Genomic DNA, 17777 nt, shown 5'->3' with positions numbered 1-17777 from the left:
ATTAAATCATTAAGAGTGTTACACCACAGGTTATGCATCTTGCAGGATAGAGCAACACAACAAACTTAAAAGCCAACTGATATGTGGGAGCTACCCTGAAAAACAAATCTATATTCTCCACGGAACAAGCAGCAAGGCATTCCACGTATTTACAAAGAGCAGACCTGAAAGATCTTGTAGACATCTCTGTATTAGCAGAGGATCTAATTGAAGCCTTGTTTCTTGTGAATGTATGTCTCATGATTGGGTTCTTTCAGGTCTAAGAAGGTGCAGCTCTTTGTTGGAGGTAAAATTTAATTCCTGAGTTTCTGGTGAGAACTGAACCACTCCCTCCCAGCAGAGATTTCCGCAGAGAGGAGCTCTGTCCTTGATCAGGTCCCATTTCAATCTAACCTGCAAAAACTTAAGGACTTAGGAACTCCTTGTTAGACTCATTTGCAATGGGCTAACAGTTGCTTGGAAAGACAGATGCTCAAAGGGCCTAAATCCAGGTTAAATTAAATGAGGTGGTAAAAGTTATGAAAATTACTCTCTGCAGTCAACACCATTCATCACTGCACTGCTGGGTCACACGTGGTCTTTGGAGGGGCACCTATATTTCATATCTGATGCTATCAGCTCTTCATCCATAACCATGATTTGTGTTCTGCATCTGCATCTCTAATTGTCTGGAGACAGTGCTTATCTCAGTATCTCATCTTTAATCATGAATCTGCCTCCTAGCCCATGCCTCCAGCTTTCTGCTCCCTCCTGCCTTGACTAATTATTTCAGTCTTGTGCAGGAGCGTGGGTGAAAGCTGATCCAACAGGTCAAAAGCATTCCACGGAGAGGAAGTTACACTGCAATTGCATTTCCTCTGTTGGGACTTTCCTCTTCTATGTTTTGCAGAATAGTGAAGAAACGGGGAATTATCTGTGTCATGAAGCCTTGTGAATTCAGGTGAAGGGCAGGGAAGGTTCTTACTCAAAAGCCTCTGAAATCTTTCAATATGTGGTTTGGATTACAACCCAAAGCCTTCTAAAGCCCATGGAAACAGTCACAGTTCTTTCAGTTTTCTTTGGATTGAACCTCAGGTGAGCTGAAAAGATTGAGCAGGTGATATTTCCAAAGCCAGGGGGAATGATTCAGTACTGCCTTACACTGAATAGCTCTACCAGAACTGGTGCTAAACGCAAAGATAATCTGTCAATATTTAGTTCTGTTGCATGGGCATAACAAACAGAAAATAGGAGAGCAAGGGCAGCGTAAGGAGAGTGAAACAAACCATATAGAAGGCTGTTATGATGCTCTGATGAAGATCTGAACTACTCTCTCTGAAAGCTCCTTTCTAACAAAACGAATCAGTCACGTAGTCCAGTAGTAGGTCTGCCTAGCACTGACTGAGAGTGGGATAGCGGAGAGGGGTGGGAAGATGGTATTTCTGTAATCACAACTTGCAAAGCCACTAGACTGAGTGACAGGAAAATCTGCAGTCAGAAAGTAAATGGGAGGGGTGGGGGTAAGAAGTGAATGAATCTGAGCAGGTTAAAGCACCAAGAAGGGAATCAACCAGGCCAAAGTAGAACTGAGATGCTGCGTGCCCAAACAAATCTTTTTGCTTCTTTACACCTCAGTTTCCCCAGCTGTGGAAGAGAGATGACAGCCCTTCCCTCCTACACGGGAACATTATGAGCCTCAACTGATGAATGTTTGCCAAGCTGCTTAGAAATCCTCTGACGGAAGCTGCTGCACAGCATGAGCACAAAGTTGTGGGGTTTTTTTGTTGTTGTTTTATTTTTTGCAACACTGAAGAGATGAGCAAATGAAAGAGTAACCAACATAGTTTACTGTCTCTTTAGAAATTCCTGGTGAAATTCTAGCCAGCAAGGAAAAAGGGTTTGCAAGGGAGATGAGGAGACTGAAGCCAAGTCCAGTGGGAGAGTTCTGGCACAAGGAGAATGAAAGCATCCATCCTCTCTCCTCTCTCACACCAGTTTGGTGAAGAAAGAAGAAAAAAGAAAATGAAGGTGGAAGAGAGAGAGAGAGAGAGAATGAGAGGAGGGAGGGAGCAGCAATTCCAGTGCGGCTGGAATAACTCTGTTCACTGTAACCTGTCCAACAACAGCCCTGGCGGATCATAAAACAGCCTCTCACATCCATGTGGTTTTTGCTGCTAGGAGACAAGGTACAAAACACACAACCTCACGCCGGGCTCTGTAAAACCTTATATCCCCCTCAGACCCAGAGTTCATCTGAAGAATTTGCATCACTTAATTAGAACCAAGACAGGTTTTACAAAAAATAAAATAAAATATAAAAAAATATAGAAGATAAAAACCTCTTTCCCTTCTTCGTGCCTTTTTCTGTGATTTCAGTTACCATAAAATTTGAAAACTACCTTTCTGGCCTCTTCCCAGGAGAATTTCCATGCAGAGGCCATGCTGGCAGGTCGCAGCCACGAAGAACAGCTGAAAGCTCCAGTCACTTCCTTGCAGTGGTGCTCAGAGTCAGGTGTACTCCGCTCTCCTGCCTGCGTGGTGGGAACTGCTGACAGCCAGCTCCGGGAAGCACAGCAACTGTGAAACAGCTCTCATTTTGGCTGCTGGTAGCATTCCCAGGGTTGTTTTTCTGCATGAGAAATGAGAAGCAAACCTTTGCTTCATACAGACAGCGTGACCGGGCTTTTTTCTCTTTTATTTTCATTCTTTTTATATTTTACTGTAAAGCAAGATAAAGCACGCTGTGACACAGCGCTGAGGCCCCTCCCGCAACAAAGACCCTCAGAACCCTACAACTTACCTGAAGAACTTCACCACCATGAATTTCCTGTATGTGTGAAGGCACAGCCTCCATCACCCCTAAATTTATAAGGCAGCTCCATCTGCACATCCTCCAGCCCGCCCACCTGGGCCCTTCTCATCAGGTGCACCAAGCACAGCCACTTTGTGACAGGACAAGAACACGCAGGCTTGGCAAGTGCCAAGAGATGGTAACCCTCAGCTTCCTCTGAGGGCTTCCAGAGCCCGCCACTGCTGTCAGCCTTGAAGTCTGAACGCAGGGAAGAGTTCTGAGGAGGCGCTTCAGGCACTTTGGCCAGCGGGGACCATGGGGATGTCTCTCCTGCCCTCAGCACAGGCCAGGAAGACCATAGGAAAGCTGCATCGGAAAGCTGATTCAGCCTCACAGCTAAACCCACTCACCGTATTTTCGAACTGACCCATCTCTCTTGCAGTGGGAGGGGTGAACGCCGGGCTTTGCTCAACTCCTCTACAGCCCTCATGCTAGCGCTGCCTCCGCGTGCTGCGGCCTCGCGCCGGCCCTTCCCGCCCTCAGAGCGCTGCGGCCTCGCGCCGGCGCTTCCCGCCCTCAGAGCGCTGCGGCCTCGCGCCGGCGCTTCCCGCCCTCAGAGACTCGGGCGGGCTCCTGAGTCCTTCCCGCCCTGGCCGGCACGGGCAGAGTCCTGAGGAGGTCGGTGTAGGGCCGGCACTCTGAGAGGAGCAGGCTGCAGCTAGGAGGCAGGGATCCGGCTCCCTCAGAGGCAAGCNGCTTCCCGCCCTCAGAGCGCTGCGGCCTCGCGCCGGCGCTTCCCGCCCTCAGAGCGCTGCGGCCTCGCGCCGGTCCTTCCCGCCCTCAGAGACTCGGGCGGGCTCCTGAGGAGGTCGGTGTAGGGCCGGCACTCTGAGAGGAGCAGGCTGCAGCTAGGAGGCAGGGATCCGGCTCCCTCAGAGGCAAGCAGGGCTGGCCGAGAAGGCGGTGAAGGCAGGAGGGAGCTGCTCAGGTGATGGAGGATGTGAGGAGGCAAGCTATGGATGGCATTCTGCCCGTACAGCCAATGCCCAAGCTGTAGAGAGGAGCAGTAAAACTCTGGGTGCAGTCTCCTAGCACATCTGTGGGACCTAACAACATCATGTTGGTGTGGCTGTGGCTACTGTGCTGTAGGACTCATGAAATGGAGTGCTACTACGGCCTTAATCCAGCAGCCTGGGCTAGCAGCCAGCACAGTGAGGTCTGTATGCTACCAGCTCAAGGTGCTGAAATCCCACAGCAGCAGCGGGCCAGTGCTGCGTGTTCTGTGGGACCCAGAGGGCACATCCACGCTGTGAGGCAAGAGGCAGACATGTGGTGGATGCCATGATGGCGGACACAGCATCAGGACCCTTCTCAGAACTCTCAGAGCCACCATACTCGTGAGCAGCAGAGCATGAGCATTGTCCTTATTTTGCTCCCTTCCATCTTACCCACGCTTTATTTCTTTGGCTGGGATTTCAGCAGAGGGGCTGTGGGTAGGGGACATGCTGTAACTGTGGACTCAGATAATATTTTAGTTACAGAGACTGTGAGCAACATTCATTCCTAGTGGGTGTATCACAGATAGGGCTTCCGGAGAAAGCAGCCAGTGGAACTGCAACAGGTCCCTGACAGGGAGGGCTGTATCCGCTACAGCCTGTACACTTGAGCGGATGCAGCTGTATCCTCCCAGCCAGGTTTGCACTTGCACTTTCCTTCTCCAGAGCCCAAGCAAGTGCTGCACCTCTTCTTGCAGTGCCAGCAGCACCTGACCTTCCAAGTGTGCATGCCCTGCAGAAAGCGCTCAGGAGGAGTTAAACATGTCTGCCCTCACTTTGCTACCTATCTGCCAAAAGCCTTGGGTTGTCTGCAAGAAGAGGCAGCCAGGGCACAACTTAATAGAGAACTGACTATAATCTGGCCTCTGCAACCAGCGTCCACTCTCAGCCTTTCAACACCCAGAGAGACACCGGGAAGAAACTAGCCTAGAGGTGCTGATGTCAGAGGAATCTGATGGACATTGTGTGCGTCACTGCTTTGAGTGAGAGGAAAGGGTCATTTCAGGGAGGGAGGGCAGACAGAAAACAAAGATCTCGAGGATCACTTGCTCGGAGGATGAGAGGGGAAAGAGGTCAGTTCCTGACAAGCAGCTCAAAACAAATCCATTGTTCTGAGTGAGACTGTATCGTCCCTCTTTCACCAGGTGTTACCTGGAAAATCCATCTGCGCATTCCCCCTCCTTTCCCTATTCCTCTGCCCTGGCTGCTCAGGGGATGGGGAAATTCCTGAGACAGCTGTAATGTCACCAGCTTCCTGGCCAGTCTCACTTCACCTTCCTAGAGGAAAAATAGCAGATCTCATCCGATGCCTGGAGGAGGAAGCACCCGGCAGCCCTGAGACAGACCATCTTTTTGGCAGAAGCACCTCATCTCATGGTAGGACACATATTTCATTACTTATGAGTTCTTCCCTGGCCTACAGAAATCTGTGCTGTGGGTTCACCATGCAGATGCTGCCCCGTAGTGATGTGTATCAGATCTAGAAACAACACCAGCCCATAGAAATACTGTTGTCTTCCTCATCTCCATACTATTTCCACTACCTGCCAGCACCTTCTGGAAAGGCTAAGAGGGCCAGACAATTTCCTGCAAGAAAGGAAAAAACACCCCCGCCTCACAGGCCTGTCTCTGTAGGTGGGGAAAGAATTTCAGATCTTTTCCCTGCTCCAACACCAGCAAATGCAGTGAAAAAATCCCTTCTGATTCTTCTCACATACATTCCTAGGCTTATCCTTAGGACAGTCCAATTCAGAACAAAGCTCTAGTCCTAGATTTTGAATCCTAATAAAGACCATGAGCAAAATGATGCTGAAAACCAGTTTTCTGTCATGTCCACCAGTGCCCTCATATCACAGCACCACTTCCCTAAGCAGTGCCACGACAGGCTCCATGGGTACACATGGAGGATATAAGCCTTTTCCATAGAACGATTATTTAAAAACTACTTGAGATCATAACCCCCAAGAAAGGAACCTGCAGAGGCCAGTGGTGCATACACAATGACAACATTATGCTCCCCAGAATGTTGTCCTGGGGAAGCAATGCAGGGAAGAGATCTTCTTGTCATGGTTGATTGATGGTTGCCTTGGTGCACAGCCAGCTTGGAATACCCCGTGTCTGTGGAGAACTTTTGGAAATGAAATGCTGAGGAAATTGTAGATCCTCTTGAAGAGTCAGCTAAAAACAGAGTGCAGGTTTTGTAAACATGGTGTGTGCGCACTATTAAAAGACATTCTTTCTGCTGGGTTTTGGCATTGTGTCTGGTACTGCTGGCCAGGAAGGCTGGTCAGGAGCAGGAATTTGGGGATTTCTTAAAAACGGCAGTATTGGAAAAAATGTTGAAATGTTGACATTTCCCACAAAATGAGAGTTCTGAATTTATTTTTGGCCAGGAACCATTAGACTGTATCACTTTGCTTCTTTTGAAATAATATCTGTGTTCAATACAATTGTGTGGGAATGATTCTTCAAATGTAAACAGAAGAGAACATGAATGTTTTAACCTTTTTTTTTTTTTTTTTGCCCTGTAGTACATAACTGCCTACTTATTTGTCAAAAGAAAGCAACCCCCAGAAAGCTTCTTAAGCTTTCTGATCCTCTTGTTTGTTTTTTTTTTTTTTTTTTCCCTACTTATTTGTCAAAAGAAAGCAACCCCCAGAAAGCTTCTTAAGCTTTCTGATCCTCTTGTTTGTTGTTTTTTTTTTTTTTTTGCCCTGTAGTACATAACTGCCTACTTATTTGTCAAAAGAAAGCAACCCCCAGAAAGCTTCTTAAGCTTTCTGATCCTCTAGGTTTTTGTTTTTTTTTTTTTTTCTGCCTATACTCTCCCTTCAGGAGTACTGGCTTTTCAACTGGTGGTCGTAACAGACAGTTCAGGTGTTCTTTACAGGCGTCACCTTTCTGAGTGTTTAAATTGGAGGATGTACTAAAATCTGAAATAAGTGTGTTTCTGAGCTCAGGCCAAAGAAAGGCAAAGGCTGAGACTGCTAATCTAGCTTTGCTGCTGACAACAATAAGCTTTAGCATAAGGCCATTCCTAATTACAATAGTCCTTAAAACAAGTCCTTGTCTTCCTGGTATCTAGGTCCTGTTGTATGCCGATTATCTTCTGTTTATGTGAGTGCACAGGCCCTTAACTGTAGCCTTGCTCATCTGTTTTTTATAAAGAACAACTGCTATTTCAGATCGGAAGGGCATGTGTGTTAAGCACAAGTATCTTGTGTACTTCAGAGCATGGCAGTTTCCAGTGGATGCCACTGTGGCTCCTCACCTGGTCTCCTTCAGTCCTGTCTTCCAGAGTCAAGCAATAAATTCTGTCCCTTCTACACAATTTAGCAAAGGCCACATGAGTCATCATTGGGAGTGAGGACAATGATGGATGTTCCTTTACAATGGTTTCTGCTTAACCATTCCTGTTGTAAGAGGCCTTTTGCAAAGATCTGTTCAGGTCCCTGGTAAGGCATACTGCTTGGGGTCCTGACAGTCCGTATTATGCCTTCTCCTGTGAAAATCTGAAAAGACCTTGCTTAGGGCTCTAGGTTAGTTCTTTCAATTCATATTAATTATTTCCATGAAACTTTTGGATAGGAGGAGATGCTACTGACAGGTAGGAAGTGATTGTTTTCTTTGTATTGCAGTAGAAAATTCAGATGCGTTGGGGGATCAGGTGAGCCGTTGTTTTCAATGTGTATATAGTATCAACTTGCACAGTGTGCTTATCTGAAAAATGAGGGGTTATTTTAAACACCCAAGACTAACAAGTGTGTTGTCAATGATAAGAAAGGTATATAAATATGTAGAATTCTCATCGTACTTCTGTGACAGCTTCAGTTTCCTTCCCTTCCAGCTATACCCCCTTCACACGAAGTAGAGGTAACTGCTTGGTGCACAGAGCCCAGCACGGGGAGGTGCTGCAGACTGCACTGAAACATGACAAAAAACACAATACAATTTTGGTTTTGAATTCTCTTACTCATACAAACAAAAGTGAAGCTCTCTTGTTTGGGCAGATGGAATCAGTACAGGGTGCCTCTCTTACTGCGACTTCAGAATCATGGCTGGGCGTAGACTCATCTCTGCTGCTGAGCTGGAGGGCGTGTATGGCAGCTGCTGCACAGAGACCTTCCTGAGGCACAAGAAGTGTCCAGGATTGTTGAGGAGAAACACATGCAGGTGGGCAGAATCCTTCCAGCGCTAAGAGAGTGGTTCAGAGTGACACTAGAGCCAGTACCACCTTCTGCAAGGAAGCTTGGGTGGTCACTAATGAGCCATGTGTGTAATTTCTAGAAAGCAGAGCCAAATAAAAAGAAGGTAAGAACATTAATGGACTGATTTAGACACCACTTCTCACACAGCCCTGTGCATATCTTGCTAGTTTGAAACAAAGAACATAAATCAACTCTGTTGCCAAGCAGCTAGAGAATACAATTTCTTAATGTTGAACAGCTGAGAGTGAACGTGTACATGTGTTTGTAAAAGATATGTCACATACATATATGCTTCTTTTGCCAGGAATCTGAGTTTGCTATATGAAACTTACAGTATTGCATCTTGAATTTCCCATAATCAGGACGTGTATAATCCTAGTTTCTTTTTCCTTATTCCATTTTAAGTGCCATCATTTTTTTTAACATGCAGGCAGCACTTCAGTGGGAGCTGTTACTGTAGATGACTGTTCTGTGATAATATTTATGTAGCATGTTCTTCTACAGGCTTAGCTCTTGCCAGCTCTGCATCTTTGTTCCAGGCAGCCCTCCTGTTGACTGTTAGCACTGAACTCTCACATCAGATGTCCGGATAACGTGTTTTTTTAGGAAGCTGGCTGTGAGCTGTTCCTAGCAGTGCAAGAGTCATCACCCTGCCTGCTCCCTCTGGGAGGCATTCACCAAAGCTTCCTAGCAGGCTCACAAAAAGTAGGACACATGGGGACAGCTCCAAATGTTTGTGTTTTCCTAAAAATAGAAACCACACAGTTAAGAGGAAAAAAACAGAATTTTCTTCTGCAACAAGATGCTAACAAAACTGGCATGTGGCAGCAAGTGCAGTACAGGCCAACAGGCCATCAGACAATTCTGCTAGTACATCTCCATTCTTCAAGTCCTATATTTTCTCTCTTGCCTTCCTTTCTCATGCATTTTGGTACCAGAAAGGTAGGTCGAGCACCTGAAAGCTGACTCAGAATATGCATGCCCCCATCCATCTGTGACAGGCTGTGCATGGCCTGCAGAGAAGCCATTGGCAGGTCTGAGAAGCGTGTGAGAGTATGCCATTATCAGCTGCAGCAGCACTCCGGGAATAAAGGATCTATTTCTTCAGCCCTTGGTGCACTTCGGCATCAGTTCAGCCATCAGAAGCAGGTCAGTGCATGCTTAGTTAAATGAGTATCCACTCTTTGTTAAGTAGCGTCAGAAAAGGAAATTTAACAACACAACTATTGACATTAGAGATTGTCTCTGCAAAGAGCAGTCCAGGATTTCTTGGTCCTCCTCATCTCTCCATCACAGACTTGGAGATTTTGTTTAGATTAGTCATGTAATTTGTTCTCTTCCAAAATTTTCCTGCTTCATAAAAAACAGATCTTAGTAACCATCTTGTGAGACTGGGTGCTAAATCTGGAAAATAATTATTTACTGACTGCAACTTGCTTTGAAAAACCCAACAAAAGAAACTTCTGGCAGTTAATGCTGCTCGTTAGAATGAACAGAGGTCTGCAGGTGCACGGAAAATGCTGACAAAAGAAGAGAAATACAGTATTTCCCTTGACAATCCAAGCTACGTGTCCACATTTTATAGAGGTTGTTGATTTTCACAATTAATAAATGTAGGTCTTAGCACAATGTTCTTTCTTGTATCCTCTCAAAGCTTGAGGGTGGTGGGTTCTGGAGCGTGCTGCACAGCGGCTCTGCACTGCTGGAATGAAGAACAGAAGCCGTATGAAAGCCACCCTTCAGCAGGACAAGCCGACTGAGGATGTGTATAGTGGAAGCCATGGGAGGCATAAAAACATCTCCGGTGCTCCTCTGTGCAACTTAGGAGCTGAGCTATGTAGCTGTGAGCTTTATCTCCTGGTTCCTTATCTGGAAACTATTTACATATAGAGATACAAAACGCTTCTGAGATGCCAAGCACCCCACGGCATGGCCCCAGCTAGGTCTGATCTCCTCCAAGAGATGGCAAAGGGCCGTGTCTGCCTTCACACAGCCAGCCTGTCCTGCCGCTCCGTGTCTGCAAGCTGGTTTGTCAAGAGAAGGAAGAAAAAGCCCCAAAGCACCGGGACTGTTTTTATTTATGACCATGTCTGTGGGCTGCTCTTTGTCTAGACAGCTGGTATTAGTATCTGAAGTTATCCTGGAATTTGAAATACCATTTATTTACAGGGGAAATAAAAGCCATGAGATTAAACAGTTCGTAAAAGTAATCTGGGAACTGACACGAGGCCCAAAGAGACCAAAGGTAACAAGATCTAGAGCAGGCATCTTTGTTTGTCTTGGCCATGGAGATGTTTTCTCTCAAAACAAATCAAAACAACTTCCCTCTCTCAGATACATCTCCCGCCACAAAAAAAAAAAAAAAAAAAAAAAAAAAAAAAAAAAAAAAAAAAAAAAGGAAACCCAACAGTTTGGCTTTAGGAAAACATCTTTTGCTTTCGCTCTTCCCATCTTTGTTTGGCTGCTTTCGGTATGCCTCCAAACAATGAATCTTCCAAACAAACTGGTCACCCAACTGAAAGGAGGGATTGGAAGAGCAGCGCTTACTCATCTAAAATAATCCTGGGAAATGGGAGCGGCTGTGTTTTCGTGCAGAGAGACTCTGGTTGTTACAATTGCAGCAAAACGTAATGTTGCCATCTCTGACAATGTTATCATTTCTGCTTGGACCAAAAAAATCAAAGCAAGTTAGCAGGAACTCTTCCTCTCTCCTTTTGCTGCCATGGAGACTCTGCCAGGTAAAGATCAGTGCCTGCTGCACTTGGAATGGCTGAGCTGCAGACCACCTCATCTGTATGGCCCTCACACCACTCTCATTTTTCACTGCCATTTGGCAGGCTTAGGAGGTTTCCAGACATGGAGCTAAGCAGGAAAAGAGCAAAACAAACTTCTGTGCTCCATCTGTTCCCTTCCCTTGCATGAGCCATGTGCCATCACCCATGAGAGTGTGTAAAAAGAGTTTGATTGAGACACCCTATAATTTTACAGAGCAGCTGTTGATCTTTAAAGACAAAGTACACTAAGGTATCAGACCTACCCATTTTACAGAGAACCAGTGGCTCCTTGTTGAAACAGAAAGTTCGTATTAATTTAAGTGAACCATTAGACTTCATGCATAACTGCTTGGCTGGAGAGGTGCTACAGTGCTCAAACCACACAGGCACAGTTGAATCAATAAGACAGCAGCTGCAGGAAAGCACAGCTATACCAGGCTGATCATGGGCTGTCTTGGTGCAGCGTTGGCAGAGGCAAGAGTTGGACTAAGGAAGACTGGCAGAAGTTCTGAGTGTTTTGAAGGTATTTTGGCTCAGAGGTCTACGAGGGGAGAAGCAGCCTTGGGTTCTGTGATCCTCTTGTTCAGAACAAGTGCTAAGACCTTGTATTTTGCTTCACTACTGTCCAATGTGGGTTTTTCTCATGCGGCCATTCTAATACGAATGCAGAGTATGGGGCATACTTAACAAAACTACCAATTACAATTGGTAGCCTCATTTTTAAATACAGTCTAAGGAAATCTGCCTATCCAGTGCAAGCAGTAAAGAAGGGAACAAAAAGTCAGTGTTCAGTTAGGGTCAGGTCTTAAATCGTGGCAAAGTGAAAACTTCACTCTATTTAGGTGTCAGGTTCTTGAAAAATCAGCCCCTTCAGATAATGGCACGGCCTACAAGGAAAGATGGTTGCAGAGTGCACCTGGAGCACAAGCTTGAATTCCGGTTGTGATACAGAGCTCACATACAGCCTTGTGCAAGTTGCCTCCGTTCTCTGAGTTATAAAATTGACCTACTAAACACATTAGTCATGAAACTCAACTATTCCTATACTATTGTCTATTTGTAGGCAGAAACTTCTTTTTAAAGCACAAAGAACAACCTGCACAAGAGCCTGCATATATTACAAAACAATTGCCTGCTCCCTTTCTCTGTGTCCTCTCTGCCATCTTTGAAGCATCAGTCACATTGCTGAGAATGCCTCTGCCGCTTTCTGGAGAAGGGTTGAGTTTTGGCTACTGTTGCAAGCTTCAATTTGCTAAACCGTGGTCCTGACCCAAGACGGCCAAACTTGTCATAGTATGGAAATGCTAATGAGATCAGAGTCTGAAGAGGCAAATTCCAAAGCACAGAGAGAAAAGGATGTTTTCTTTTCCGCTGGACAAAACACAACTTTTCTGGCAGGCACAAGTAGGACAGTCTGTCCACTTTGGCAATACCCTGCATGCCTGGACGTACACAAGCGTGTTTTTACATGCAACTCGGTTTGATTGCACAATCTCCCTCCAAGAGAATTTGGCAAGAAAGATATCTGAGAAGGTTTAGAAATGGAGAGCAGCCTGCAGTCTCTCTCACTCTATTTCTAGCACCATTTGGAGCAGCTGACCACTGGGAAAACAACCACAGAAAAACACCATAAATGTTGATCAGGTTCCCAGCCTGCCATTTCACAAATGCCACAAGGTTACAGGCTATTTTCAGTTGCCAGCTTATACCTACTGACCTTCCTCAAATAGCTGGGCACATGCGCACCTAAACCAGCCCTCAAGCCTAATCCCTTCCACTTCTTCATTTTCCCAAGGGCGATCCTGAGCCTTTGCCAAATGCATCTCTTAAGAGATTAGTAAGTCTTTTCCTCACCAAGAATCTCTTTGCATCTCGGGTTTTTCTGAAGCTAAACCTGCTTTTCCAGTGTTTACTTCTAGAAAGCACAGTTTAACACACATCTGGGGAGACAGTATTTAATGATGGTACCTGATTCTTCTAGTCTCAAAGTTAAACTTCCTGTGAAATGCTCTGTAGCTTTTTTAGGTTGCAGAGGTCCTACCTGTATGACCGTAACATACTTCATTTGCATTTACTCTTTATTGAGAATCATAAATGCTTTGTGCTTATTGAACTGTACTTGAGATCAGTGCTAGTGCCAGGCAACCCTGAAGAGCAAAACAAGTTTCTTTTAGTGAAGGTCAGGGTTAAAGCCTTGATTACGATGTCTGAAAATTAGTTAGCAAACACAGGCATAAGAACAAGAAAACACAAGTGTCTTGCGCTAAATACTAGGCACCTAACAAGGCATTGCTTACATGTAGATCTACATGCGGATCTGAAGACTGTCCTAACTTCAGGATGCATCTTCTCAGAATGGCTTCCTATCCAGAAATGTCTGTCTCCAATTTAAACTCCAAGCTTATTTGCATTTTTAATGACTATTTTGTAATTCAAATAAGAGCATCAGAGTGTGTATGAAAAGTCACCTTCTCTCCTTTCTAATGATAATGATCTTATCACTTTGGAATAGATACTTGGCATCTTGGAGAACAATTAAAAACAATTGAGAACCTCTGTATTTGTCTAAGAAGTACGCCTCGTTAAAGACTCAGAGTGCTCATTCTTCTGGCTTTTCCTTTACTAAATCAATTTAAAACTTCATTTTTAGCATTCCATAAATCTCATTTTCAGTGCTGTAATTTCTTACCGTGCTGCACCATTTCAGTCATCTTTTCATGTAACAGCATTTCACAGAGCCTATGTCATGCAGAAATACATCTTCCTGTTTTGAGGGTTTAGTGGGTCAGAGTATCATTATCAAACACCACAGCCAATAATTTCTGAAATCCTGAAATTTGTGCACTGTGTGCACCAGGTAAGAATGAAGAATGTCAAAATCTCGACCGCAATGATCACATTTCCCCACTTGTCTACTGGAGTCAGCCTTCCCCTGGGTTTCTTTATAGCTCATTAAACAAAACAAAAAGGGGCTTATACAGAAAGAAAAAGTTTGACATGATCAACTAGCTTTGCTGGTAATGTGTGCAATCCACCCAGATGTCTAGACAGTTTGAAAAATACAGATGGCATTTAGAAGTTACAGCTGTTACTCCTCAAGTCTCTCTCTTCTTGGACCTCAAATTAAGTAGGAACAGACCCTATCAATGCTAGGTAGTCCAATTCCAAAGGAAACATCCAGTGTGTGGCAGGAAATTAAGTTATTGATTCGGTAGGCGGCACTTCACCTTTCAGATCAGTGAACCACTTGGTCTACCTACAAGGAAGTCCTGCACTCCCCAAGGTGCCTGCTTTGGGAAAAGGTAGCGAACAAATTGGTCAGAGCTTCAACTGTGGGAAACCCGCAGTATTTTTTTCATAAAAGAGGAGGAAAAAGAAAAGCAACACCTGAGTCCTGGCCTGATGCCAGTTTAGGCAGATGTTCCTTGCCTGCTCTGCTTACTTGCCCTGTGTAGTAGTAAGTTGGAGGGTATGTTTTCTTATGCAGGCCTCAGACAGTGCTACTCTGCTAGATCCTTCTAAATAACAGTTAATGTCTCTGCAAGAGGCAATGAGGTGAAATGCTGACAGATGCTTGTAAGAATAGGTATCTTGGTACTCCCAGGGCAACCAAGAAGGTTATTCAGAAGTAGTATCTTTCTTGGCCTGCGTCCCCCAAATACCATCGTACAGCTAGGCTTCCCTGGGGCACGAGCTATTGACTGCAGAGCAATCATGCAAGATGTGAAAACACAGCACGAGGAGCCTGAGAAGCCCCCTGACTCCTACAAGATGTAAGTCTGAGCAAAGTGAAAAACTGCAGATTAAATCCAGGCTTTGCCTTCAGATACTGTATTTGCGTAGGTGAGGCTTTGGAGGAACATGTGAGTGGAACAGGAGCACTGATGTTTGCAGGCGCATCACATTGCTCCCAGCCAAGTAACTTTACACAAACTGTAACTGGCTGGGATGCTGCTGGAACTGGGTGAGCGCAAAGGAAATTGGGAGGCAGCCCTGCTGGGCTGGGACGTCTCCCACTTGACTCAAATGTATCACAATTCCAAAAAAATACTGAGGTATTTGGTCTGCTTCATTGTGTTTGGAAATTTGTTGCCCACTTCACTTACAGAAGGAGAAAAGAGTTTCGTCCCTCAGCTAAGTTACAGGTAACCCAAAAGGCAGCCCAAGCCATGAAGAAGCGTGGCCAGTTAGTGTTTTGTACCATGGTCTGAATGCAAATAGGGCTGTTTGTGTAGGCCATGGCTGCTTTTTTTTAAGAGATTGCGAACCACCTTAACTTTTATACACTGCAGCAACATGTGAGCAAAGGAATGTGGCTGGTCTGTGCTAGTCCCAGAAAAGGTCCCAGATGAGGCCAGCAGATTGGGCAGCAGACGTGCAATACTGAGCCTATGAATAAAACACGCAGACTTGTACCCATCCTGTGCTACGTGTATATGCGAGTGGTGCGAGGGGCAGGAAACCGGCACAGAGATGCCACAGGAACAGAATGCACAAGGGCAGCATGAACACCCGATGGGAAGAGCAATTCTAAGCAGTAAGCAAGTTGTAAAACACAAGTCAGACAAAACATCTGGCAGCCGCTTCAAATAGTTCTCTGTCTGAAGGGCAGACAAGCCTGCAATAATCTCAAATCAAAACACGTGCAAGGATAGGATCAATGCTCAGTGTGCTTTGTGCAAGTATTGAATGAGTTTTGTTTCCTTCAGGACTGTTTCATATGCCAAGAAAGGCTGTGCTTTGGGTTAGGTTTTTAATTTTAATCAACTTTACTAAATAAATCACTACCTATTTCCCTCTCCAGTCAAATGCAACATAGTTGTTGGCATAAGATCAACAGCATTAGCTCTGCATAGGAAGTATATGGGAGAGAAGGAGGGGGGGCATGCTAGCGAATGTTTTTCATGATTGTATTAACTTATTCAAGCAAGAAAGTGCAACTGACAAATTAAAAAAAAAAGCATAATGCAGATGCTTCTAGTTTGTACGTCTCAGGCACAGGGAACAAGAAGACTGTCTTGAAGAGATTGGCTAAGAATGTGACAGGTAGAGCCTGATAGCTGGGCTCTGTTCAGGAGATTGCTTGAGCTCAGAGAAATCATTTCATTAGCAATGTGCGTCAGTGCTACAGATAAAGGAGAAAATCAGCAACTGTCCTTCCCCTCCTCATGATTTTGTTTTGTTTATGTTGTCATAGCTTTGGCTAAGATCGACAGCAGGAATGCTTACTGGCACTGATGTGCTACATACTAACCTGCACCCAAGAGCAGCGTTATTTTTGAAAGGAATTTTGACGTGACTGCTAAAGTAATGACATACTTCCTTATCAGCTACTAAAGGCATCCAGTGAAAGCTTCCTCTCTTCACACTTCTAAACTCAAATAACTTTTACCAAAGCCTCAGCTTGAACAAAAGCTATGCTCTTGCTTACTGAGAGCAGCAGCACGACGGACAGATTCTCTGCAGGATTGTCACAGTGCCCCTGTATCACAAGCAAGGCAACAGCAATCAAACTACTAAAGCCAGAAACCTCCTGTAAAATGTGGAGCTAAGTTCCACATGCACAAATATGGTTAGCCAGCAACAGCAGAGAGATAAGAGATGCTAGCCAGTGGAAGAGCATTAATTTTCAAGGAGGCTCTAGTCAGTACAAGCAGGACTCGTAATTTTTAATGCTGCTCAGAAAAAGGAGCAGGTCTGCCTGCCACATGCAGGCAATAGGTGGGGAAGCAGAAAGCCACTGATTCATTAGGATTTGCTAATCTGTGATATCATTTGTTGATTCCAGCAGGTCCAATCCCCATCTCATGACTTCCTCCGCTGTCACCATGGCGCTGTACATAAATATTGCGAACTCCCAGCCTTGAGCAGGTCATTTATTTCAAATATTCCATGCAGCTGGAACACAAGCCTGTTTGGGTGTCTGGAGCCGAGCATGAACTAATTTCTCAGTCTTCTGCACCCGCCCCACCTTACAGGCCCTCCCCAGTCTGCTGTGCTCCCGGCACCCCTTCAGTCACGCTTTAGCAAAGCAGAGGCAGCCTTACCCTGAAGTTGGCAAGAAACATGTTTCACTCAAGTCCCCCACTACCCGCAGCAGAACAAAACAGCAATTATTCAGCGCGCTGACTACTTAACTTAGGACCCACAAACAATTGTCTTCTATGAATGGGAAAAACAAACAAGATTAAGACCTCAAAAATCCAAAAAGTTATTGCCATGATTGGAGATGGGTAAGAAACAACTTTGTTTTAAGAAAAAATACCTCTCACCCAGTACCCTTATAAGGAAGTTCACGAGCATACCTCTGAGCTATAGTTGAGCCTCGCATTTTGTAGTGTTTATGTGAACTGATGAAATCATTTGCTTTTCACACGCAAGTTGGTAGCTGCAGGCAAGACAGAAAAGTATGAGGACAGGAGGCAGAAGTAAAGCCTTTGTCATAACTGACATTAAGTCAAAGCCATCTCAGCTCTGGTCTGTCTGGAGCCTTAACCTAGCTGCTGATAGAATTTGAGAGCACCTATGTACTGTTCAGACTGGAAGCAGAAGAGACTGAAGACCCTAGTAGCAAGCAAGAAACAGTTTCTGCTCCACAAACAGTATAATCCACAACACTTCACAGCCCAGGAATGAAGCCTCTTGTGCAAACAGACCTGTCAAAATGACCACAACTTAAAGCAGTGGGTAGGGAGGGACTAAAAACTAACATCAGGTGACTTGAGCTAAATCAAGTTGGTAAGCTGAGGGTGTCCAGAACACACTGAAGTCAGACTTTTTGAGTGCACGACCCAGTGCCAGCTCTCACCACTTGGCTTGAACCGCCACAGCACTTCCAGGAGTTTGTATGCTGTGTGACTGGCTTGAGGATCCATTTTATTTTACTTTCTTTTGTTCACCATCTCCCTTGCTAAGATGGAAAGGAGAAGTCAGGTGGCAAAATGAAGTGGTAGGTTAGAGCCTTGTTTCC

General features: G+C 45.1%; 1 protein-coding gene across 1 annotated transcript in view; it reads right to left on the bottom strand.

Annotated features, from left to right (window-relative positions):
• Positions 1-3270, bottom strand: part of SLC25A33 (solute carrier family 25 member 33) — a 53885-nt gene extending 50615 nt beyond the window's left edge. Inside the window, exons 1-2 of the mRNA XM_021417706.1 lie at positions 3181-3270; positions 2379-2608 (exon numbers count right to left, since the gene is read on the bottom strand). The gene's annotated coding sequence lies outside the window, so the exon portion shown is untranslated. The remainder of the gene's footprint in view (positions 1-2378; positions 2609-3180) is intronic.

The sequence above is a fragment of the Numida meleagris genome, chromosome 20, assembly GCF_002078875.1.
Source record: "Numida meleagris isolate 19003 breed g44 Domestic line chromosome 20, NumMel1.0, whole genome shotgun sequence".
NCBI classification, from domain to species: domain Eukaryota; kingdom Metazoa; phylum Chordata; class Aves; order Galliformes; family Numididae; genus Numida; species Numida meleagris.
The sequence above is the reverse complement of the archived record's forward strand: the minus strand, read 5'-3'. Positions and strand labels throughout refer to the sequence as shown.